Here is a 25742-nt window from a genome sequence, read left to right as displayed (position 1 = left end):
GGGTTAAATGAAATTCTTCCTCAAAAACATTGAGGAAGAATGTCACTGCCACAAACAAAATCCTACCAAAAAATCCCACTCAGTTGGAGCAAATAATAGACAACTGAAATTCTCTTAGGAAAAGTTGGGGTATTAGATTCTTTGGGGCAGGGAGAATAAGGGCTTAGAAGAGCTCCCATGTAGACCAACTAAACTAGAAGACCACACACAGGACCAGGGCAGGGTATATGTTCAGAAAAAAACACCAAAAGACCATAAGCTTCCACCTTTGACTGATTTCTAGGCTCAGAGAAATCAGGAAGTGAAGGTTAATGCAGAACCAATCTTCAATGACCTGGAGAATATATTTCTCTTCTTTTATTTTTTCTTTTCTTCTTATATGTTCCTTCTCATTTCTTTTTTAAAGTTTTGCCTCTAGAGGCTGGGGTTTTGGCTCAGTGGTAAAGTGCTTGCCTAGCATGTATGAGGCAATGGGTTTGATCCTCAGCACCACATATAAATAAATGAATAAAATAAAGGTCCATCAACAATCAAAAAATTTTTTTAAAAAAAGTTTTGCCTCGGGAGGGGTGGGGGGAAGGGAAAAAATAACAGAATGAATCAAACAACATTACCCTTTGTAAATTTATGATTGCACAAATGGTATGCCTTTACACCATGTACAAACAGAGAAACAACATGTATCCCATTTGTTTACAATAAAAACAAAAAAAGTTTTGCCTCTAGGTTTTTAAGGATATCTCTGTCAAAGGGCTAGCTGACCATTCAGATAAAGGAGAATAGACTTCATATAGCACTCATGAGCATACGGTCTTTACAAAAATAGTTTAGAAAGTCACTAAACATACAACAAAATCCTGAAGAGAGAAGACAATCTGAGTTAACCACATCATAATATTCAAAACGTCAAATTTCCAGCAAAACATTACAAAGCATGCAAAGATTAAAAAAAAAAAAACTTATTTCCCATGCATAGGAAAAAAGAAAGAAGTTAACAGAAAATGTCCCAGAGGGAGTACAGTTTCTGGGTTTACTATAAAAAGACTTTAAATCAACAATCTCAAAATATTCTCATAGAGCTAGAGGCAACTATAGATAAAGAATGAAAGGAAAATGATATCAAGAAAGAGTCTACCAATAAGGAGATAGAAATCATAAAAAAGGAACCAAGTAAAATTGGGAAGTCTGAGAAATACAAGCACTGAAATTAAAATATACCAGAGGGATTAAACAGCAGATCTGAGCACAGAAGAAAGAAAGAATCAGTGGATTTGAATATAGATCAAATGAAATTATCTCATTTGAGGGACAATAAGAAACAAGAACAAAGAAAAGCTTAAGAAAACTGTCATACACTATCAAACACAATAAATATACACAGTAGAAATCCTAAAAGAAAGGAACAGAATGTTCAAAGAAATAATAGTTTTAAAATTCCCATATTTGATAAAAGAATCTATACATCCAATAATCTCAAGAAACTCAAAAATCTCCAAGTGGGCCAATATATTTAAGGTTCTGACAGAAGAAAATCAGTGCACCAAGAATTCTATACCCAACAAAACTATTCTTCAAAAATGGGAAAATAAAGGCATTACCAGATAATGAAGAACTGAAGAAATTAATTATTAATAGACTCACCTGGCAAGAAATATTTAAAAAGTCTTTAGGCTGAATTGAAAGAACACTAATTGAAGTCACATGAAGAAACAAGAACATCAATAAAAGTGATCACATAAATAAATATAAATTTAGTACTGATGATGTATTGTTTTCACTGGATTTTTTTTTAGGTTTTTTATTTTACTGCTTAAAATTTTTGTAGTTGAAGATAAGTATCATTTTAACTTTAAAAGTTATGTGTAGATAGAGAAACACACATTAGTATACATATATGTAAAGCATATATATATAACACATATATATAAATATTACATGATAACATTTATCTATGAAAAGGGACTGAATCAAATCTAGGGTTTTCTGACTATGCCTTGTTTTATTAATTTGACTTAAGTAAAAAACTTTTTTATATAACTGTTAAACAAAACTAATTTACGTTTTAAAAGGAAGATCTAAAAATCAAAGTGAAATGAATGAACCTAAGTAACAGAACTCCCTTTTGTTTAGAAAACAAGAACTTCCTGTGTTTTTCACAAAGACCTTGCCTCCAAGTGCATTTTCTTTTGATTTTGCTTCCTTGTGGAAAAAGAAAGACCTAAAGAAAGAGAGATATCCAGAATCCTACTTTCTTAGAAACATCGCACAAAAACCAGATTGGGCCATTTCTGTAATATAAGCCCAGATATTAAGAAAAGGCAGCCATTATTGTGTCTCCTTCTTACTAGATCAAAGGATAATAGTTCTGGAGATTTCTTTTTTGGTACTGAAGACTGAACCCAGGGGTGCTTTTACCACTACATCTCCAACCCTTTTAATTTTTTTGTTTTGAGACAGGCTCCCTAAGTGGCTTAAGGCCTCACTAAATTGCTGAGGATGGCTTTGAACTTATGATCCTCTTGTCTCAGCCTCCAAAGTCACTGGGATTGGAGACATGAGCCACCATGCCAGGCTTTTTTTTTTTTTAACTGGAAATTGAACCCAGGGAAGCTTTACCACTGAGCTATATCCCCAGTTCATTTTTACTTGTTGAGACATGGTCTCACTTGAGTTGCTTAGGGTCTTACTAAATTGCCCAGATTTACTTTGAACTTGTGATTCCAGTCTCAGCCTCCCAAGTCGCTGGGATCAGAGGTGTGTGCCACCTTGCCTCACTGTACCAGTGCTTTTGATTCAAAATTACTTAAGAGATCAGAACCCCCAGACTACTACCCAAAAATGGAGTAGTTAAGAAATACAAATTTTCTTTAACTCAGCACGGGAGGTGGGGCAATCATCAGGTCAGGCTCCAATTGAGAATACTTACAAATTAGTGAGAAAAACATCTGCCTCATTTATTTCCATTTTAGTGACTATATCTCTTTCTCTAAATTGTTTCTCTTATTTTAATATACATGCTTTACTTTTTATTTCAGTTACCTAAGCTCCTCTCAAGTGAGTTAATCCCTTTAGTGCAAGTATGACTGTATAAACCAGGCACCAACATCCAGGTGGCAGCATTGACAGCCACTTCAAGGCCCTACCAATCCCTGGCAGCCCTCATGGGGTTCCCAGAGTGTCGATTATTTTGGTCAGGGCATTGAGTTGCAAATAACAGAAGCTGATTAACTCCACCCAACATAACTGATTGAAAAGCTATAGAATGTCTTGAAGAATTGATGGAAAGCCTAGGGACCCAGGAAAGGAAAAGAGACAAGAACAGAGGACACTGAGGTGCCAGAAAGTCAAGGTGATGCCAGAGGACACATATGGGTAAGGGGCACCTGCCACCAACACCAGTAACAGAATGAATTCTAAACTCTCCTAATTTTAATTCTTGTGTGTGTAGTGTGTGTGTGTGTGTGTGTGTGTGTGCGTGCTGGGGATTGAACCCAGGGATGCTTAACCACTGAGCACTGAGCCACATCCTTAGACCTTTTTATTTTTTATTTTGAGATGCAGGATTTTTTCCTTTTCTTTCTTTTTTTTTTTTTTTTTTCTTTTTGGTGCCCAGGATTGAATCCAGGAGCACTTAACCACTGAACTGCATTCCCAGCCCTTTCAATATCTTATTTAAAGACAGGGTCTTGCTGAGTTTCTTAGCGCCTTGCTAAGTTGCTGAAGCTAGCTTTGAACTTGCGATCCTCCTGACTCAACCTCCCAAGTTGCTGGGATTACAGGCATGCGCCACCATACCTGGCAGAGGCAGGATGTTTTGTGTCCAAAGATTCTATCACCTTTGCCTGCCTCCCCTCAGCACTCCAACCCCTCAGGCTGTACACCTGCCTCTCTGATAGAAGTTGAGAGGACAGTGGATCTCAGTAATAAAATATGAAGAATCTAGACAATGGTGCATTAATAAATATTTAGTAACTGACTCTCTGGGTTTGGGAAGGGAGCCCTTAGTTGCAGCATTTGCTAATTTCTGTGGTGTATATCATCCCATCATGGCTGATTCCAAGGATATACATATTTAATATTCAGTTCATATAATTTCTGACAATTTAACAATTGACTTTCATGAGCCAATATGAGATGAATTTGGCATAATACTGTGTAAGAGTAAGATAAGGTCCAGGATACAAGATGAAAAATAAAATTTCTAAAAGGTACTTGTGGAAAGAAAAATTAAAAAAGGATACTTTGTTTATAAAAATATATTTATGAATTTAAAAAAGAAAAGGGAGACACTTAGGAAATTAGCAATGGGAAAGAAGGAAATTAGACTCAAGATCAAGGCTCAGACATTGATCAGTTCTGGGAAATGATGAAGAGAAAGGTAGCCAAGAATAGGTGAAGAGGGAGAATTTCATGAAAACAAACAGAAGAAAAAATTAAGACAATTTTTGGTTGAACAAATTTATTTTAAGAGTTTTTTTTTTTTTTTTTTTTTGTACCAGGGATTGAACCCAGGGGCACTCGACCATTGAGCCACATCCCCAGCCCTTTTTATATTTTATTTAGAGACAAAAATCTCACTGAGTTGCTTAAGGCCTCAGTAAGTTGCTGAACTGGTTTTGAACTTTTGATCCTCCTGCCTCAGCCTCTGGGGTAGCTGGGATTACAGGTGTGCACCACCATACCCAGCTGGTCCTCACATTCTTCATGGAACTCATCACACAGTGGATGAAGCAGAAATGTTCATAAGCAATTAACAAACCAGGTGGGAAGTGGTGTAACAGGGGAAGTTTATAATGTACTTTTTCCATATTCAGTAACTCATAACATTTGGCTTATACATTGATTTCAATATTGTTCAAATCAGTCTGTGTCTGAAATGAAAAATGGTCTGGCCAAACCATTTTCATTCAGTCCATTATAAGATTCATATGGGTCATGAAATGTTTTCTTTCCTTGGGAGGGAAAAGAAGAAAAAGACAAATTAATATACTTAACTGCTGCTAGTGAATTCAAGGGCTATGGGGCTATTTTCATCTTTATTTTCTTGGAGTCTGTGACTTCCTATTTCTCATTTCTTTTCTATGGTTGATGGAAGTTGAACCAGGGAAAGAATGGAAGGAAACTTACCCAAAGCACACTATTCAGAGCTCAGTGAGCTTTTTGGCAAAGAACCCAGCAAATCTCCTTGACTAATCCTGGAATGGAATTTATACCCTTTGTCTCATTAGCACTATTAGTGGTAAGTAGGCAAATGCAGCCTGTTAAACAACTACACTATAATGAGCACCATTTCATTTGAGGTGTGGTTCCAATCACCAGTTAATGAATCCCATCTTTCAGGGGACCCTGCCATCCACAGATCCACAGAAATATGCCCTCTGAAATCATGTCTGAACTTCATAACCCTATCCCAGAACATAGTTGGTTGTTCAATAGTTTAACACTAACCCAAGCTGAGTCACCTAGATTATTTTCCCTGGGATTTCTGCATACTGTATCTCTGTCCCAGTGAGTGACTGAACCAGTTATATCTAAATTCAGGGGCAATGGGATGGCCATAAGTTTGTAAATCACGAAATGCAAAGAAAACCTGTCTCATGTGGAAAGAAATGATACTGATTTACTAAGAGAGACAGACATGAGAAATGGAGGGAAAGTCACAAGTGTTTGAATTTCTTGTCCTGTCTTCATAATTTCTCTTAAAGACAAATAGCTAATACATGACAAAATCCATATTCCATCTTGGTGTATCACTGTTACATTCATAATAAAGTAAGATACCATTCACTTGAAAGCCACTAAATCTCTTTATAATGTGATTGTTCCATATTCAGCAACTTATGACATTTTGTTTATACACTGAAGTGGCATTTATCTATGTCCTGGAGACAAGGAAAGCTTTCCTAGGAGAATTGATAAAAAGAATGAGATCTGGAGGCTGGGAATATAGCTCAGTTGGTAGAGTGCTTGCCTCACATGCACAATACCCTGCGTTCAATTCCCAGCACCACCCCCCCAAAAAAAAAAGAATGAGATCTGATGGATGAGTAGGATCAATGGCTGGCTGGAAATAGCCAAAGGGAAGAGTGTGCTGCTATGGGTTGACCTGTGTTTCCCCAAAAGATATATTGATATCGTAAACACTAGCACTTCAAAATGTGAATTTTGGAAATAAGGTAATTGCAGAGTTAAGGTTATGCTGGTGTAGGATGAACCCTTAATCCAACATGACTGTTGTCCTTAGGAAAAGAGGATGTGCTGACACAAGAGAACACCATGTGATAATATAGGAGAAACAAAAGTGTTGCAACTGCAAGCCTAGGAATGTCTGGGATTGCCAGCAAGTACTAGAAGCCAGGAAGAAGAAGGATGAGTGCTTTTTTCAGAGGGAGCAGGGTCCTGGTGTCACCTAGTTCAGACTTCTACTCCTAGAAGTATGAACCAATAAATTTATTTTTTTAAAGTCACCCAGTAGCCAGATATGGTGGTGCGCACTGGTAATCCCAGCTGTTCAGGAGGCTGAGGCAGGAGGATCACAATTCCAGCCCAGCCTCAAGAATTTAGCAAGATAATGTCTCAAAATAAAAAATAAAAAGGGCTGAGTGTGTAGCTCAGTGGTAAAGTTCAGTTCCCAGTGGGAAAAGAAAGAAAGGAAGGAAGGAAGGAAGGAAAGGAGGTAGGGAGGAAGGAAGGAAGGAAGGAAGGAAGGAAGGAAGGAAGGAAGGAAAGAAAGAAAGAAAGAGAAAGAAAGAAAGAAAAGAAAGAAAGAAAGAAAGAAAGAAAGAAAGAAAGAAAGAAAGAAAGAAAGAAAGAAAGAAACATGAGAAATGGAGAGAAAGGAAGAGAGAAAGAAAGAAAGAAATGTTCATTGAGTTGGGTGTGGTGGCTCAGTGCCAGTAATCCCAGCTACTTGGGAGGCTTAAACAGGAGGATCACAGGTTCAAGGTCAGCCTCAACAACTTAGTGAGATCTGGTCTCAAAAACTAAAAAGGACTGGGGATGTAACTCATGTAACTCAGTGGTAAAGTACCTCTGGGTTTAATCCCCAGTGCCAATAAATAAATAAATAAAAGTTTCATTGAATAGTTTAAGAAGGAAAATAAAGTGATCAGAGTTGTGTCTTAGAAGACCACTATGATTTTAGTAGGAAAAAGATTGAAGAAGAATATTATGGGCAGAAAAAAAAAATCAGGCTGCAGTATTTGTCCAGGTGAGCATATAAGTTGCCTATTCCCATGTGAGAAAATACCCAAAACTTAGTGTCTTAAAACAACATCCAAATATTACTTCTCAAAAGTGTGCAGATGGGTTGATAGATGGCTAATCTAAACTGGGTGTACCTGGGCATCTGCTGCAAGCTGAGTCAGCTGACCTGGACTGGGTTTGGCTGGGAACTGCTTCACACCTGTGTTTACCTTCCTCCTGGGAACAGTGAGAGAACTTGGGCACCTACTTCTCACAGAGATGGTAGATTGCTCACAGAAGGCAAGCCAAAAGCACACAAGCAGTCTGTCAAGCCTCTGCCAGCATCACGTCTGCTGTCATCCCATTGGGCAAAGTATATCACATGGTTGAGCTCAGTTTCAAAGACGAGGAAAATCCATTTTGCCCCTTGATGGGAGGACATGTAAAGTCACATGGTAAAGAGTGTACATACAGGGAGGGGTGAAAATTTGATATTGCTAATGCAATCCAACTGTCATATGGGAAATTACCTTGATGCAATGGTGGCCTCCAAGTACATTACCAGATAAGCCATTCCAAAGGGCACAGAAAAGACTCAGAGATCAAGTAAAGATACTTGAATCACAGTTTATCAAATAAAATTTAACACAGATCATAACAATCAAAAGGAAAGAAACCAGGTGACGTAGCGCCCGCCTGTAATCCCAGCAACTTGAGAGGCTGAGGCAGGAGGATCAAAAGTTCAAAGCCAGCCTCAGCAATTTAGCGAGGCCCTAAACAACTTAGTGAGACCCTATCTCAAAATAAAAACAGTATGCTTCATGTACCCCATGTATATTTATCAGTGTTAGTATTTCCTTGGTCTTTCCATCCTTTTCTATCTTTGTTCACATATGTATGTTTAACCCACATTTCTTCTCTCAAATGCCTTTTAGATGAGAAATTTACTTATTGTTATCAAATGAATTGTGTCCTGTCTAAAATCATATGTCGAAGTCCTAATCCCTATAGTGACTGTGTTTGGTGAAAAGGCTTTTAGGAGGTTATTAAGGTTAAATGAGGTCATAAGAGTTGGGTCCTAATCCTATAAAATTGGTGACCTTATAAGAAGAGGAAGAAAGAGTCAGGTGTAGTGGCACACACTTGTAATCTCAGCCGCTCTCTAAATAAAAATATTAAAAAGGGATGGGGATGTGGCTCAGTGGTTAAGAACCGCTAGGTCCAATCCCTGGTACGAAAAAAAAAAAAAAAAGAAGAAGAAGAAGAAGAAGAAGAAGAAGAGGAAGAGAGAAATCTCTTCTCTCTGAGCACATGCACAAAGAAAAAAAGATCACATGAAGACGCAGTGAGAAGGTAGCTGTCTACAAACCAGGAAGAAAGCCCTCGCCCAAACCCAAGCATGTTGGCACACTAATCTTGAAGTTGCAGTCTCTAGAACTGTGAGAAATAAATTCCTGTTGAAGTTGTCTAGCCTATGGTACTTTTTTATGGCGGTCCAAACTGACTAAGATACTTACCTGTGCCAAACACATCTTATGGGTTCCATGTTTGTCTCTTGTTTTCTTGTCTTCTACAGCAGAATGAATATTCTCAAACAGTATACAAATATACATTATGCCACCACTTTGAAAGAGTGTGTGAGTGTGAATTAGACTAGAACAGACTAGAGTAAATGGCAAGAAAGATAAATGGAAGGATTTGGAAGTAATAGGCACTTTTACTAAGGAATAACCTTAAATGGTGCTAAGGGACAGAATGCAATCTAGGCCAACCTCAGGTTAGGACATCTAAGTTAATACCATTCCCTGGGAGAACTTCACAGGAAGAAAATCTGTCACATGGAGACAGAAAATGAATTCAGTTTTGCACAGGACTAAGTTTACATGAGTTGGAGAGGAGAGTTTCCCAAGTGGAAGTGTTGGGTGGCTAATTGTATGTACAAGTATGGAGGATGATAATGAAGTCTGCCTGGAGACACAGGAGTGGGTGTGATCAGTAAGTAGAAGGTAAACAAAGTCATGCGTTTGTTCTGCAGTAAGAAAGAAGGAGGCCTGGCCTTTCGACCGGAACCACCATCTTCCAGTAATTCGCCAAAATGACGAACACAAAGGGAAAGAGGAGAGGAACCGGATATATGTTCTCTAGGCCTTTTAGAAAACATGGAGTTGTTCCTTTGACCACATATATGTGAATCTACGAGAAAGGTGATGTTGTAGACATTAAGGGAATGGGTACCATTCAAAAAGGAATGCCCCATAAATGTTATCATGGCAAAACTGGGAGAGTCTATGATGTTACCCAGCATGCTGTTGGCATTGTTGTGAATAAGCAAGTTAAGGGCAAGATTCTTGACAAGAGAATTAATGTACGTATTGAGCATATTAACACTCTAAGAGCCGAGAGCTTCCTGAAACATGTGAAGGAAAATGATCAGAAAAAGAAGGAAGCCAAAGAGAAAGGTACCTGGGTTCAGCTGAAACACCAGCCTGCTCCACCCAGAGAAGCACATTTTGTGAGAACAAATGAAAAGGAGACTGAGTTGCTGGAACCTATTCCCTATGAATTTATGGCATAATAAATGTAAAAAAATAAAAGCCTGTGAACTTAAAAAAAAAGGAAAGAAAGAAAGGAGGAGGCCTGGAGGAAGAACATTTCTTGAGGACCTTGGATTGAGGGACAGTAGGAGAGGAGGAATCTGAAGTAGAGAAGAGAAAGGTCATCAGAGAAGAGAATGCAGACCTGGAGATACACGGGGCCTGGCAACCATAGGAGTCTCAAGTACTAGTCATTTGATACCAAGAATTAAGTACAAAACAAACTGATAAGTGACCCCTGGGGTTAGCAATAGGAAGTTATAAGTGACCTCAGTAAGGGGTTTCACTAGAGAGCACAGAGAGGAGCCAGATGTTATGGGTTGAAGTGAGGGAGTGAGTCACCTCAAAGTGGTTGAAGCTGTGATAGGAAAGAGAGAGTTTGACTGGAATAGAGAGGGCATGTGGGCACCAGAAGATTTGGTTTTGCTTTCCAAAAATAGGAAATTGTAAATATTATAGAGGAATTTGGACAAAGGGAGCAGCTAAATATGTAAGAACTTGGATAGAGCAAGTTCTCTGAGCACAGAGAAGGAAGACAATCAACTGAGTATGAGACAGGAAGAGGGGCCTCTTCTTTCTTGAAAGGGGGAAGGAGGGTGCAGATGCAGGAGGGTTTGAAGAACTGGTATCAGGAGAGTGAGGGACTTCCTCTTTGTGGTTTCCATTTTCTTTGTGAAAGAGAGGGCAGGGCCATCTGTTGAAAGTGAAGAGGTGAGCAGATATTTCAGGAAATCGGTGATATTTTTTGATACTGTATTTGCTGTTCAGAAGGGGAGTCTTGACTATAGAAATACAAAATGGCTTCCAGGCCATGTTAAAGACCCACTTGAGTGAACTTAGAGAGCATAAATTAATAGTAGTATGAGTCTGTGGGTAACTTTTGCAGTTTTCCTTACCAACCCATGTGCAAATATACAGGAGGGAAGATGAGTTGGTCATAGTTGCATTTTTCTGACATAGGGGACAGATGGACCCAGCATGAGAGACTTCAGGATAATTGCAGGAAAATGACTGAAGTGATAGATGACAGAGTTTAAGATGGGTAGAACACCAAGAGAACACAAAAGGGAAGCAAAGCTAAGGGATCAAAATGAAACTAACAGCTGAAGCCCGGACTGCTCTAGGAGAGCGCTCGCCTAGCAATCAGCAGGACCCCGGTTCGAGTCCCACCCCGGTCCTTCAGAAGGAAAGACATTTGAGTAGTCCAAAATGAAACTAAAGGTCATGATGAAGTTGAAGACTGGACATGTCCTGGGCATGACTGAATGAGGAAGTCAGAGGAGCGAGAGGTGACGGTGGAAAGGTACATGTGAGATGGAGACTTCAGAGGTGATAAACTTCTGACAGATGACAGGGTCCAGTGAGTGGCTCTGGGAGAGGGTGGCTGAAGTGGAGGAAGGTGAAGATCTTGGAATGAGGAGGCCAAGGAAGACTTTCTGAAAGTTATACAGAAAGAAGTGTTAGCATGGAGAGTTGGGCTGCATAGGGCATGTGTTCTCAAGAAAGCACTGGGAGGTCAGTTCATGACCTCAAAGAAGAGGTGCTGAGGAGGTCCCACTGAGTGCTCCCCCCATACACCAAAGGAGCACAGGAATTTGCATGTAGGGGGAGGAATGAAAATCTAGAAATGACAATGAGCTGCTAGGGCAACGCAACCCCAGCTCCCACTCCTCCCACTCCTTTAACCATGGCCTGTGAGAGAATCAACTTCTGTAGCTAGCCTGTTTGCAGATCAACCAGTCCTTTAAGAGGAAAGAACACCATAAACTAATAGAAATGTTCAGAGAAGAGGTGAGAATGAAGGGGGTGTTGTTTACCATGGGATAGGAAGTACAGACAGGAGTTCAGCATAAAGGTTTTGTGGGAATGGGGAAGCAGAAGATCCATGGAGCCCAGATATGTTAGGAGACTGGAAGAGAGGAGCTCATGGAAGATCTCACCTCCCTTGATACTATTTCCTCACAAAAATCCTGAAAACATATTTCAGCAAACATGCAAACCTTTTCAATCTTCCCAGGTGGCTCCAAAGTCTTTCTTGTCTCCCTTTAGTTGTAAAAATGGTTTGATGAAGTTACACTGAGTTTGAATCTTGACCCTGCACTTACCAGCTGTATAACCTACTTAGCCCCTCTTAGTCTCGGTCTCCTCATCTGAAGAATGGGAGAGGGGATTAAGTATGCACAATGCACAGACCCTAGTACTTCACACGTGGTCACTGCACAATGCATGGATTGATCTCCTTATCTACTGCTACACAGAATTGAGAAAATGTTCCAAGTAAGACCTGAGTGGTCAAGAGTGAAGGAGGATTTCAACTTCCTCTGTGGAAACCACATGGCCATGGTATAACCACAGATCTACTGTACTACCCTTTCAAGACTTGCCTCCCTTCATTGGCTCATAGAGAAGTGTGCAATCAACTACAACCACCAGAACTTTCTATATATACTATAGCAATTGAATAGGTATAATGGACAAAAATTATCTGCCCAAGTATATATAAATTGAAAAGCTTCATGGAAGGAAGTTTTGTTGTTAGTTTGCAGGGTCACCCTACCTGAGTTCTTCAGTCTGTGGGACTCAAACAACAGAAATTTTTATTCTTACAGTTCTGGGGTCTATGAGTTAAAGATCAAGGTTTCATTCAGCAGATCTGGTTCAACTCCTAGGCCTCTTTCCTTGGTTTATAGATGATAGTCTTCTTCCTTAATCTTCACAGGGCATTTTTTCTGTGTGTGCATGGCTGCATCCTAACCTCCTCTACTTATAAATGAATAAGAATAACCAATGGTCAGGTAGTCAGGGTAATGGGCCCAATTAAGGTCTTGTTCTTATGTAAAGACCACACCAAGAGGCTAACCTGTAGAAATATCAGTGGGCCCCATCAAGGCCTTTTTCAAATGCGAAGACCATGAGATGAAACTAGATTCATGAATGACACCAGTCATATTGGATTAGAGCCCACCTTCAAGACTTATTTTAACTGCCTCTTTAAAGACCTGTTAGGGTAGCTGGCGCAAATAGCCACGAGAGAAACATCTCTGAGTTCAAGCAAAGGTTTATTGACAGAGAAAGTCTGCCAGGCTGCCCTTCTGCAAGGCACAGCAGCCTGCTAAAAAAACCTTCTTAACTATATAGTCATGTACCACGGAGTAGTTGAAAAATAACCCATCTGGTCCTGTGATTGTTACTTAACTTCTTTGTTGTGGTTTCTATAGTTAGGGACTCTTTGGGGGCAGGCCTAACGGAAGGTCATGCCTGAGTGGGTAGGTGCTGATTTTCAAAATGGAGTTACTTTGGCCTAAGGACCTAACAAGACCTACTCCCAAATACAGCCTCATTCTGAGGTGCTGGAGGCTAAGATTTCAACATATGAATATAGGGAAATGATTCAGACCCTGACAATTGTGAATGAAAATTCCATTTCTCAAATGCTACAAATTTGTCAAGACTTATTGTCTCATTTTAACACATGTTAGAAAGACCCAAAGATATCTAAAAGCTGAGAGAGAATGCAAACTGAATTTCAGTAACATGTAACAAGAGATTGGACCTCTATATACCAAAGGAAGACTCTGAAGATTTGTTACCAAGTGAAGTAAATAATGTCTCTTCTTTACTAAGAATAGACTGTGTAAACTGTTGAGCCTAAGAAACAAAACAAGACAAACAAAGAAAACTCCATGATAGGGAGAGGGATCTTTGTGTATTTGGGTGCTGGGTGGGTGTTCGGCCGTGCGTTTCCCCTTAGGAACAGGAGCGCGGGTGTGTGTCTGGAGGAAACCCTGCTGCAGAGCCACAGAGCTGCCGCCGCCCTGCAGATGTGTGCTGGCACTTCCTGTTAGAGACGCTGGGTCGAGTGCACTAAATCATCAGGATTCTCTCACCAGTCACACACTGCCAAGGCCACATTGGGAGGGGAAGGAAAAGCCAATAGTTCTTGAACATCAACTGCTAGCAGTCTCTGTGATAGTTGGTTTGCATTCATGAGTTTTAATAGAGTATTCACCCTTGATTAAGATGCATCTCTTCTCATCCCTATTTTACATGGGTATGTTTGTTACTGGGACCCCAGCCAGCGGCTTGGCGCTGGGGGTCCCAACAGGCTGGATTCAGGCACCCACCAACATCCAGAGTAAGGAAAACAAATGATTCCAAAAAATTTCTTTCTGTTTCATCAAAAGAGGCAAGGGCAGTCAGTACTGGCCTGGAGAGAAAGAAATGAAGGTCCTGAAACGAAGCTATTTTCCAGTCAAACAAAACAAAACAAAACTATCAAGGACCAGCTTATGTGTTCCTCTCCTCCAAAGCCCCCTGGGCACCGGGTTGCTCCCCGTCCCCTGGGGGCGTCATATCCAAATGTCGCCACCAGGGGGCGCTTCGGCCGGATTCTGGGATTCTGCTGAGGGTGGGGGCGGCCAGAGGCTCGGCCCTGGGTCCCAACAGGCTGGGTTTGATGGCCCGCCCGCGTTGGGAGTGCGAGAAAAACAACATTTAAAAAAATGAATTTATTTGCAGGCTGGCCAAATGGAGAGAAGACAACTAATCTGCCTCCCTTCACCCCACAGATGCGTTAGGATTAAACGGGGAAGAACGGAATCAGGGGCCCAGAATATGCATACGTCCCAGGCTGTGTGCGGTTGCAGACCTGGTTTGTCGGGTCCTGTGGGCACCCTCCTGGCGCCAGGCACCCCGGTTTTGAGGGGCGTTACCCGCTCCAGTTTCCCTTCTCAGCAGGAGATGATTGCCCATAGGAAGCTAAGAAGGAGAAATAAAGAGCTAGTTAGCAGGACAATGGCTGGGTCTTCTGGAAACGTTTCCATTTTAATGGAGCAGCTGTCACTGGCTGAGGATTAGAAAATGCAAGTGACCCACCTGAAGTTTCACCACGGAGGTAACAGGTAGAATTCAAATTTAGATTTCTCTAAAAAAATAAAAAATAAAGGGCTGGGATATAGCTCAGTGGTAGAGCAACCCTGGGTTCAATCTCCAGTACCAAAAAAAAAAAAAAAAAAAAAAGAAGAAGAAGAAAGAAAGAAGAAGGGAGGGAGGGATAGAGAGTGAGAGAAAGAAAGAAAAAAGAAAAAAGAGAAAACCTATCAACCTACCAGTACTTTCGATTCTATCTACCAAATGACTTTCCACTAGTATTGTTCAACTAGGTGTCCACTGGCTATATGTGACTCTTTCAATTCTAATGAATTGAAATAAAATACGATTTAACATTCAGTTCCTCAATCACACTGGGCACATTTCATGTACTCCACTGCGTGGATACAGAACACACCCTCCCCATTCAGTTTTATTGGAATGCACTGACCTGGAACTAACTGGCCTTGCTAGAATTTAACCATTTAATCACTTCTGTGAAACTTTCATTGACAAGATGTTTTGCAACAACCAATGAAGACACTTACATTAAAAGTTGAAAATTTCTTTCTCATACCAGAAGGACTCTACAAGTTTTGGGTAAAAGTCCCTGTTGGGTATATGTCTTAAAATATATTCTCATGTTCCACAGCTTGTATTTCCACTCTCTAAATGATATCTTTTGCTGAAGTGAAGTTCTTATTTTTATATAAGCTATAGCAACGGAGTCAGGGCAACTGATTAAAAAAATAACTAGCAGGGTATGTTACATACACACACACACATATATTTATTTAAATTGACATGCTTCATGTGAAGAAAGGTAGTGAATGAGAATTCCATTTTCCACACACTGGAAACTTTTTCAGAACTTCTGATCACATCTTAACACACATTAGAAAGAAAAAGTGGGAAAAAAAATTGAGAAGTGCTGTAAATTGTTTCAGTGATATAAGAGATGGTGCCTCTTCACTGGAAAGGGGGAAAACACTGAAAAAATTATTCACTGAAGGAAAACATAGGTATTGCATCATGCTAACTAAATGTAAAATGTATAAGCTTGACTGCAATAAAACAAAACAACATAATGTGAGAAAATGGTCCTTTTTTCTATTTCAGATTCCATGTGTTCCTCCCTGGAAATGTGAGCATGAATGTGCTTTACAGTTCATTCTGGAAAAAGCCCCGCCCTAGAGGTGTAGGGATGATGCTCCAGGCCTACAGATGTGTCCTTCGGATGTTGGGGAGGCAGGGTAGACAAAACTACCTGAATTTTTTCACCCAGTTCTTATCTGAAGGAGATTGCAGAGGTTTGATATGACCACATAGGTATGGGGAACAAGACCACATTTCTTGAATACTAATTACTATCTGGTGCTGAGTTAGTCCCTTTCTATACATTAATTTTCTACAGTTCTCGCATCATGATTATGAAGTATCTCTTTTCATCCCTGTTTTATAGGTGAGTATATTAGTATCAGAAAAGCCAAGTAACCCACCTAAAACCTCATTTGCTCATAGTGACAGATCTGGGATTCAAATTCAGCAGCAAGGCATATATGTTCTTCTAAGTACACCACCAAATGGGCCTATACTTGTGTTTCCAATATCGCAGCCAATGGTCACATATTAGCTCTTTCAATTTAAATTAGGTAAAATTAAGCATAATTTAAAATTCAGTTCCTCAATTGCACTAGACATATTTCAGTTGCTTAATAGACAAATTTGTCACCAGAGGCTATTGTATTGAACATTGAAGATATAGAATATTCCATTATCACTGAAAGCTTTATTGGATAGTGCTGCTCTAAAAGTAGGCCTGATGTTAGCTTAATTGGATAATTGCATAATCACTTCTGTGGATCTTTCATTAGCAAGATGTTTTGCAAGAAATGATCTATCTATATCTATATGTCTATATAGATATAGAGCCAGAATTGTGTGTTCAGGGTGGTATGATGCATATACTATTTAAATGTGCTATTTAGAATTTTTTATTATGAAATATGCCTACAGTAGAGGGCATATAGCATGAATGTACAATTTAACAAATCATTATAAAGTGAATCCCCACATAAGCACTAGCCCAGTTAAGAAACAGAACATTGCCTGTCCTCTAGAGTCCCCCACTCAGAATATCCCTTCCTGGTCACTGCCCCTCTTCCCTTCAGGGATAACCATTTTGCTGACTTTAGGTAATTAGGATTTTCCTTTATAATTTTGCCACCAATGGGTGCATGGGTAAGCCATAGAATTTAGTTTTGCCTTTGTAAGATTTTACATAAATTGAATCATAAAATGTGAATTATGTCCTGCTATTGATGATCATTTGGTTGTGTCCTATTTTTACCTGTTAGAAACCATTTCCTCCTCTCAAAGAAAAATAGGCTTTTCCTTCCTCATGGGCCATGAGTAAAACTAGGGTTGCTGGCAATTTACAAAGTTTTTTGCCCACGGCCACAGAAAGAGTACATTTTATATTTGGCGCTCACTAGTCTATAGAACTGAAACAAATTTTTCCCAAAGAATACTTCATTGAAAATGTGTATTACACTTTGTTATTTTCCTTCATACTCAGTTTTAGTCTAGTTCTATTTAATGAATGTTTTCCCCCACTAAATCAATAGGGGGGTCCATAAATGGTTTGCAACCTAGAAGTGGAAGAATTCTGGAATATAAGTTACAAATAATATGCAAATGCTAGGAAGTATGACCCTTCCAGAACAAGCTTCCACAGTTGCCATGACTACCCATTTTTCAGGCCTATAATGTCAACCATGCAGTGAACCAAAACTATCAGGGCAATCTGCTCCTGTCTCTTCCTCAGAACTGGGACGGCAGCCCCCAGGTGAAGTGGCAGGAATGGGCTGTGGGCTGTGCTCTCACAGGGAACCAGGCCAGCCTTCTGGGAACCTCAGGTCCTGGAAGTGGCTTCTCTATCCCTCTCCCAGGCTGCAGGAGAGCTGACCCCTTCTCTTTCCTTCTTTGTGGGTCCAGCAGAACTGGTCCTTCTCCCGGTGTGGAGGGTAACAGAATTCAGAGGAGCAAACCCCAGCTCTAAATCAAGGGACAGGCCGTTCCTGTTTGCTTCATGTCCCCCCATGTGCCCAAGTCCACCCGGGCTCTGCATCCCTGCAGACAATGTCATTTCCCAGGCCATGTGCTTTGCCCCTGGGCTGCTGTGCCTGTCTGAGTACTGTGGGGCCTCTTCCCACCTGGCTGGAGATGGACTCCAAGGAGAGGACACTGTCTTCCCAGGGTGGCAGACCACATGGCCAGGTGTGATTCTCTGCAGAGCTGTGAGCTGGGGTAGTGAAGAGCAGTGACTTCTGGGACCCATGGTGGGAAGGCACTGCTCCACCTGCAGCTGCTGGAGTAACCACACGTGACCTCTAGGAGACCCTCGAGGGAGTGGAAGGGTAAGGGCCAGGGGTTGAAAGTCGGTGGCCTGAACTCCACCCCAGCTCTTCCCCTGAATGAGCTGCTGCACGAACGTGACCCATTACTTCACCCAAGCTAAACTTCTACTTCTCAGTCTGTTTTGAGGATCAATCAGGGTGATGCATGTGAATGCCAGAATGCTGGCACGTGGCTCGGCTCATTAATGATAGCTGCTGTTATTAGTATGTTGCTGTCACTAGCACATGTGGGAGGAGGACCTGGTGACCAGACCTAGGCAGTGGCCTCTGGGACTCAACTGAATGCACCACGGAGCATCTGGGAGACACACTGACCCAAAACCTCCATCTACCTTACTTGTTGGTCACTCTATGGAAGCCTCTCAGAGGAAGACTCTGCTGAGAAGGGCTCTGAAGCCAGGGCAAGCCCCAATGTGGTGACACAGCTTCAGACCTGACCCCCCTGGCCTGGCCTGGGTTTGCAGGGGACAGCGTTGGAGGTCAGCTCGGTGCTCGCCCTTCCTGCCTCTCCGGGTTTTAATATTTAGTGGTTTGGACTTCTGCAGACCTTTGAAGATGGCTGTTTTTAAAAGCATGGTTTCTGGTCACCTGTTGCGCGTGGGAGGTGGGGGGAAAGCGTCACTGCGTTTAGGAAAAGCCACAATCCACAAGAAGCGCGTTTGAGGAGGGGTTACACGCGTATAGAGGGGAGGCAGAAGCAGAGGGGAGACGTGGAAGGAGGAAACATCCAGTCACAGAATAAGAAAAGAGCGCGCGAGAAAATATTAGAACACGTGCAACTTCCAGAACAGCCACAGAGCCTGGCTTGCCTTAGCGCGGAGGCGGGGACGTAGTCTGAGCCTGGCTGAGCAGCCAGCGCCGCCTGCTGGCCAGGGAGAACGTGACAGCCGAGGGGTGCTTTTGGAAAGGACAAATGTTTGAACAATGTGATGAAATGGGTGAACAGACTGAAAAAGCAAAATACTGACGATGTAGCGCTTTACCATGCGTGTGCAAATCGGTCCTTGGGGAACAGGAGCCAGGGAGCAGACGTGAGATCATAGGGCGAATGAAGAACATGAATCCATTTGTTGTTGCTTTGAGACTGGGTCTCGCCATGTGGCCCAGGCTGTCCTGGAACTCCTGGACTCAAGGGATCTTCCCGCCCCAGCTTCCCGAGTAGCCCAGGACACCGCACCCTGCAAACCCGTTCCGTTTTCATAGCTGGCACGTTTGGACAGTGTCCCAGGCGGCTGCACGTGTACTGTCCCATTTACTTCTCATGGTGACTTCCTGAGACACACTTTTACATTGTGGAAACAAACACAGAAAGGTGAATACACCTAGCCCAAAGTCCTCAGGCAAGCGGCTGGCGGGGCTGAAATGTTCACCCAGGCAGCTGAGCTCACAGCCCAATGCACACATGTGCAACATAAAGGAAACAAGAGATTGAATGTGAATTTCAAAGATTTGGAGGGCAAATAAGTTAGGAAAAGAGCTGAACTCGTAGAGAAGATGTGGATATAACTTACCTTTCCATGTGAATCCATTCACAAATATTTCCTGAGCACCTACTATGTGTCCCCTACTACATGAAACACTGTGGGGCTGTCAACCAGTTACAGGATGTAGTCTCTGGCCTAAAGGAGGCCAGTCAAGTTGGAACACTCAAACACACATGTGGAAGCAGTCAGAAGGCACCATGGAACTGCACGGAGGCGTGTCATATGCTGCAGGGTAGAGAGGAGAGGAGCAAGGAACCAGGACTCTGGTGAGTGAGGCCAGGGACCAGGTTGCAGGGGATGGGGGATGACAGAAGCAACACTGGGTCCACGGAAGTGTCTGGAATTTCAGAGAGCCTATGGAAAGGACCTGGACTTGGCAGTGACTGAGTGAATACCGTCAGGGGAGAGACTTTAGTGACAGATGAGAAGCACAGTTGAAGTAGTCTCCTATTTACTTTTCAAATATCGTACTTCGACCGCTTCCAAAAAGCATACCAGAGTGAATGTCCTGGACTTCCCATATCAAAATATTGCTTTCTTATAGCTTCTTCATCTTTGCGTAGCCCAAGAAGAGAGACGTGGAGAAAGAAGAGGGGACAGGGCCACATGGGTAGACAAGAGCTCAGTGGTTAAGAGCACAGACTTTGGAGTCATCTGGAGTCAAATCCCTGATTGGCATATGACAGCTATGTGTCTTTGGGCAAGTAACTTAACCTCTCTGTGCTCACTTTCCCACTAGGTTGTGGTCAGGATTAAGAGGCCTTGACTCCTATAAAGTCCCTAGATCAGAGCCTGGAAATCAGTGAACTGTCCCTATAATAATCCTCTTAAGATGTGTATTGTTAGAAATACCAAGTGCCCCAAGAAAGCAAACATGGGTTTGAAAGTGGGTGGGCAAGGCAAACCTTTACTTCTGACAGAAGGGCATGCTACAAAACCTGGCTAGCAAGCACGCATGGTCGGGCAGTCTGCCTGTTTATATACCTCACTCAGCGGTACCCTTTGTGGTGATTGGAGGAGCCCAGGAATACAATCTATGTGATTGGCTAAGTTTAAAATTGGGGCGGACAAAGGGAAGGGTTATAATTAAAACGACTATAATTTGTTCCAATTTAGGCTGGATACTGTATTCTGAAAATGGACCACCAGACTTCCTATTTCTCACAGATGAGGGAGATTTTCCTTTCTCATTTGCTTGTCCCTGTCCCTGGTCACCCTGAGGCATCATCTGCCTGGGATGGAGGAACAAAGGGATGAGATGGGTGGAACTGGAAAGAGGAACGTGGTGTTTCCACTCCGGAGTGGCAAAAGCAAGATATTTTGAGTTGAAGTCCCATCTTGAAAGCCAGGCTTTGTTGGGAGGGAGAAACCTTGTTCAAGTTCCCTTTGCTCTCCCTTAGCCTTCCAACAAATCCTAGAGGGGTGAGGCCACCCTGTGCTGGCAATGAGAGGACCCTCCTGCAGCCTGGAACCAAGGCGGGGGGAAATGGGAGGAGGTTGGAATCCACTGTAGAGTACAAGGAAGGGGTTCTTAATCGGACACCGGAGCACAGTGCGAGGAAACCAGTGATTCTTCTACCTTTCCACACTTTCATCTGATGAATGGCCCACTGTTGTTAAGCCCCAAGCACCTGCCTTTGCTTATGAAGGAAGATTTCTAGAACACTAGAGAGCTATGGTGCAAATCCTGATGTTCAGGTCTCACCCCAGGAGATGCTGGTTTAACCCATCTTTATCCATTATCCCAGATGTGGTACACCTATAAAAACTGAAATGATATATAATATATAATAAAATTATATTATTATATTAGTAATATAATAATTTATATAAACCCTATGTTATGTTTTCCAACCATAAAAACTTAAATGATATATAATATATAATAAAATTATATCATAATATAATATTGAATAATATAGTAATATATATAAGCCCTACATAATGATTTCCAACCTCTCAATGCACCTGTGTCTTTTTTCATTGAAATAGTTGCAGAATTGAAAAACTTGGGACTTAATGGGTGGGTTAATCGGACCGAGGTGTGGCCTGTCATCAGTGGTTTTTAAGCCCAATCCTCCTCCCTGGTCATGCTAATGGGCCTGCAAGTTTGGGAACCACACACAGAATAACATTTCCCCCACTGCTCAGGATATTCTCTGAACACACAAATGATAAATTAGGATGAAGAGTGTCTTTTCTTACTGTAAACACTTTTCCTGACTTGGAAGAGGGAAAATGCCATCAAGGAGCAGATCTCAGATGAGTTGACATTCATCACTCTTTACAAAGATGTGGGTGTCCACCAGGTCAAAGGTCTGGTGCATCTCTGTCTGCTTTAATAGACCACAAATGGTAGCCACATGGGAAACTCTAAATGTCCCAGTAGCCACAGTGAAAGAGTAAATAGAAAGAGGTGAAATTAATTTTAATAACTTTCATTTATCCCAATATATCCCCAATATTACCATTTTAGCATTGTCATCACATGTAAAAATTATTAATAGCATATTTTCCGTTTGGGGGGTACTAAGTCTTCAAAATCTATTGCAAGTTTTATACTCACAGCACATTTCAATTTGGACTAGCCACATTTCCCGTGTTCAGTATTCACACATGCCTAGTAGCTGCCATCCTGGACAGTGCTGGTGTAGACATGGTGGCATTCATTTGAATTTGATCCTGAATGCAAGTGCTATCTATGTAGATGGCATTCTACCATAAAATTTCTTTCTTTCTGGAAGCATGTAGATTCTATCAGGGCTCTGAGAATATCATATTGTTTTCTCCTGTCATCCCAGGTATCTCTGTTAGGGATGCATAGCGTTACCATATCTGAGTAGGTCTTTGGGGTTTAATGGAAACCTTGGTTATCTTTTTCCTTCAGAATTTCCTTCTCCAGAGAAAGGAGGGAGTGAATTCAGTCTGGGAGGTGGAAAATGGAATGTAGAGCAGTGCCAAGGAGTTCTAAGACCTAGAAAATGAGGTCAATGTTCAGGCAGAGGAATCTGGATTATTACTGTTTTTCTGTAACCCATGGTACTGAGTGAAATGGTTATCATTAGGATGTCCACTTGGGGTCTGGGTCTTTGGTGTCCTGAACAAAGCATTGAGCAAGACACACAAGTAACAGGCAAAGTACAGATTTACCGAAGGTGAAGGTAGCACTCCAAAAGGTTGAGGGGAGTGGATTGAGTGGGAGAGAGAGGGTCAAGACCTCCATGTTTGGAAACTAGTGTCTTATAAATTGAGCTGTCAGGTGTTCTCTCTCCTGTAGAGACCTGATTGAAGACACTACCCATTTTCTCCCATTGGTTACCTTATGATACCTGATTAGAATATTCTCCAATCCACTCCCCCACATGCTTGTTGCTTTGGAAAACCTAATTAGAATACTGCCCACTGTACCTCCATTGGTCATTTAAAAATATTGAACCTGTGGCAGGAGTTGTCATGGTGATGAGTCCTCAGTGTCAGGAGTTGTCACGGTAATTAGACTTACCATAAACAGGGACTGGACTCATCTGCCTGTATTGTTCTCCAATGGTATCTTTCTTATACCCTGCCTTTACCATCTTGGCATCCCTGAACTTCTACCTAACAAAATGTATGACCCTGGAGGCTGAACAAAGACAACTATGCCTGCTTACACAACTTCTGGCATCCTTTGCATACTTAAGAAGGAAAAGTATGGGGCCAGTTGGTCAGATTTCAGAGCCAGGATTAGTCCACATTAGGCACTTCACAAGTGAAAGATATGCCCTTATGTACAGGAGGTTGAACTTTCTCTCCCACTGATCTTTTATTTATTTGTTCGTTTTTGGTAATGGGGATTGAAACTGGAGGTGAACACAGAGCCACATCCCCAGTCCTTTTTAGATTTTTTTTTTTTGAGACAGAGCCTCACTAAGTTGCTGAGGCTGACCTTGAGCTTGTGATCCTCCTGCCTCAGCCTCCTAAACCACTGGGATTACAGGCATGCACCTGGCTCCCATTGATTTTTTTTATTAGTTGTTGATGAACCTTAATTAATTTATTTATTTGTGGTTCTGAGGATTGAACCCAGTGCCTCACACATGCTAGGTAAGCACTCTACCACCGAGTCACAACCCCAGCCCCCACTGATCTTTTTAATTTCAAGAGTTGAATATTGGCAGTGAGAAGAAATATAAATATAAATACATACAAATATATTTATATTTACCTAAATATAAATATATTTATATAAATTTTTTTATTTTAATTTACATTTATGTATTTATATTTATATTTATTTATATATTTATATATAAATATATATTTATATTTACCTAAATATAAATGTATATTTGTATTTGGTAAGACAAATATCACCGAGATATTTATAGAAAATATCTATAAATAAAATATCTATAAAAGGGCAGGTCTTATAGCCTGCTTTTTTTTTTTTTTTGTAATTACATATTATTTTTTTAAATTTTTTTTATTTTTTTATTTTTTTATTATTGTATACAAATGGGATACATGTTGTTTCTCTATTTGTACATAGAGTCAAGGCATACCATTTGTGTAATCATACGTTTACATAGGGCAATGATGTTTGATTATTTTTTTTTCCTTCCCCCCCACCCCTCCCACCCCTCTTTCCCCTCTATACAGTCCTTCTTTCCTTCATTCTTAACGCTCTCCTTATCCCTAACCCTAAACCTAACCCTAAACCTAATGCTAACCCCTCCCACCCCCCATTATATATCCTCATCCGCTTATCAGCGACATCATTCGTCCTTTAGTTTTTTGAGATTGGCTTATCTCACTTAGCATGATATTCTCCAATTTCATCCATTTGCCTGTAAATGCCATAATTTTGTCATTCTTCATTGCGGAGTAATATTCCATTGTATATATATGCCACAGTTTCTTTCTCCATTCATCAACTGAAGGGCATCTAGGTTGGTTCCACAATCTGGCTATGGTGAATTGAGCAGCTATGAACATTGATGTGGCTGTATCTCTGTAGTATGCTGATTTTAAGTCCTTTGGGTATAGGCCAAGGAGTGGGATAGCTGGATCAAATGGTGTTTCCATTCCAAGCTTTCTGAGGAATCTCCACACTGCTTTCCAGAGTGGCTGCACTAATTTGCAACCCCACCAGCAATGTATGAGTGTTCCTTTTTCACCACATCCTCGCCAACACCTATTGTTGCTTGTGTTCTTGATAATCGCCATTCTAATTGGGGTGAGATGAAATCTTAGGGTAGTTTTGATTTGCATTTCCCTTATTACTAGGGATGTTGAACATTTTTTCATATATCTGTTGATTACTTGTACATCTTCTTCTGTGAAGTGTCTGTTCATTTCCTTAGCCCATTTGTTGATTGGATCATTTGTATTCTTCGTGTAGAGTTTTTTGAGTTCTTTATAGATTCCGGAAATTAGCGCTCTATCTGAAGTATGGTTGGCAAACATTTTCTCCCACTCTGTAGGCTCTCCCTTCACATTGCTGATAGTTTTTATAGCCTGCTTTTAAACACTGAAAGTACTTAAACCTTCCCAAAGTGGGGAAAAAAAATCATTCTACTAGTACTGGAGAAGGTAACTGGAGTTCCCACATAGGGGTTGGTGGACATGATAAAACTTCTTGCTTCTTTCTCTCAACAAACATCATCCTTGGGGACATTGAAGGAAGACATGGATAGTCTGGGTGGAATCTGAAGTATTTTTTTGACCCTTAACCTGACACTATCAAATGTCATGTAATTCTGTGGTCCCTTAATCAAGACACAGTGAGAGTTCTTAATAGACACTCCCTAAAATTTCAGTTAGTGGAAAATATTTTTCTATTTTATGTATTTAAGATGTACTAACTTGGGCTGGGGATATAGCTCAGTGGGTAGAGTGCTTGCCTTGCATGCACAAGTCCCTGAGTTCAAATCCCAGCACCACACAAAAAAAAAGTTGTACTAATTTTTTGATCCAAAAAATTAAAAAAAGATATGAGAAGCCAGGTTCTAGGCTCTAACTCACCACTTGACCTTGGTAAGCCCTATAATTTTCCCCCCAGGAAGAAGAGAGTGGCCCTGAACCAAATATTGTTGTACAATGATGGGATCTCAAGCCCTGGGGTTTATTCCTTTGTGACCCTTGTGCCTTCAGTTCAGTGGCCTCCCTGTGGCTCTTCAGAGCAAAGCTACAGTTCTGGGAGCTACAGAGGA

General features: G+C 41.1%; 1 pseudogene; it reads left to right on the top strand.

Annotated features, from left to right (window-relative positions):
- The first annotated feature begins 9277 nt into the window (after positions 1-9277).
- LOC124972583 (60S ribosomal protein L21-like) lies at positions 9278-9760 on the top strand (annotated as a pseudogene).
- The last annotated feature ends 15982 nt before the right edge of the window (positions 9761-25742 follow it).

The sequence above is a fragment of the Sciurus carolinensis genome, chromosome X, assembly GCF_902686445.1.
Source record: "Sciurus carolinensis chromosome X, mSciCar1.2, whole genome shotgun sequence".
In the NCBI taxonomy this organism is placed as follows: domain Eukaryota; kingdom Metazoa; phylum Chordata; class Mammalia; order Rodentia; family Sciuridae; genus Sciurus; species Sciurus carolinensis.
This window is presented reverse-complemented; position numbering and strand designations above follow the sequence as displayed.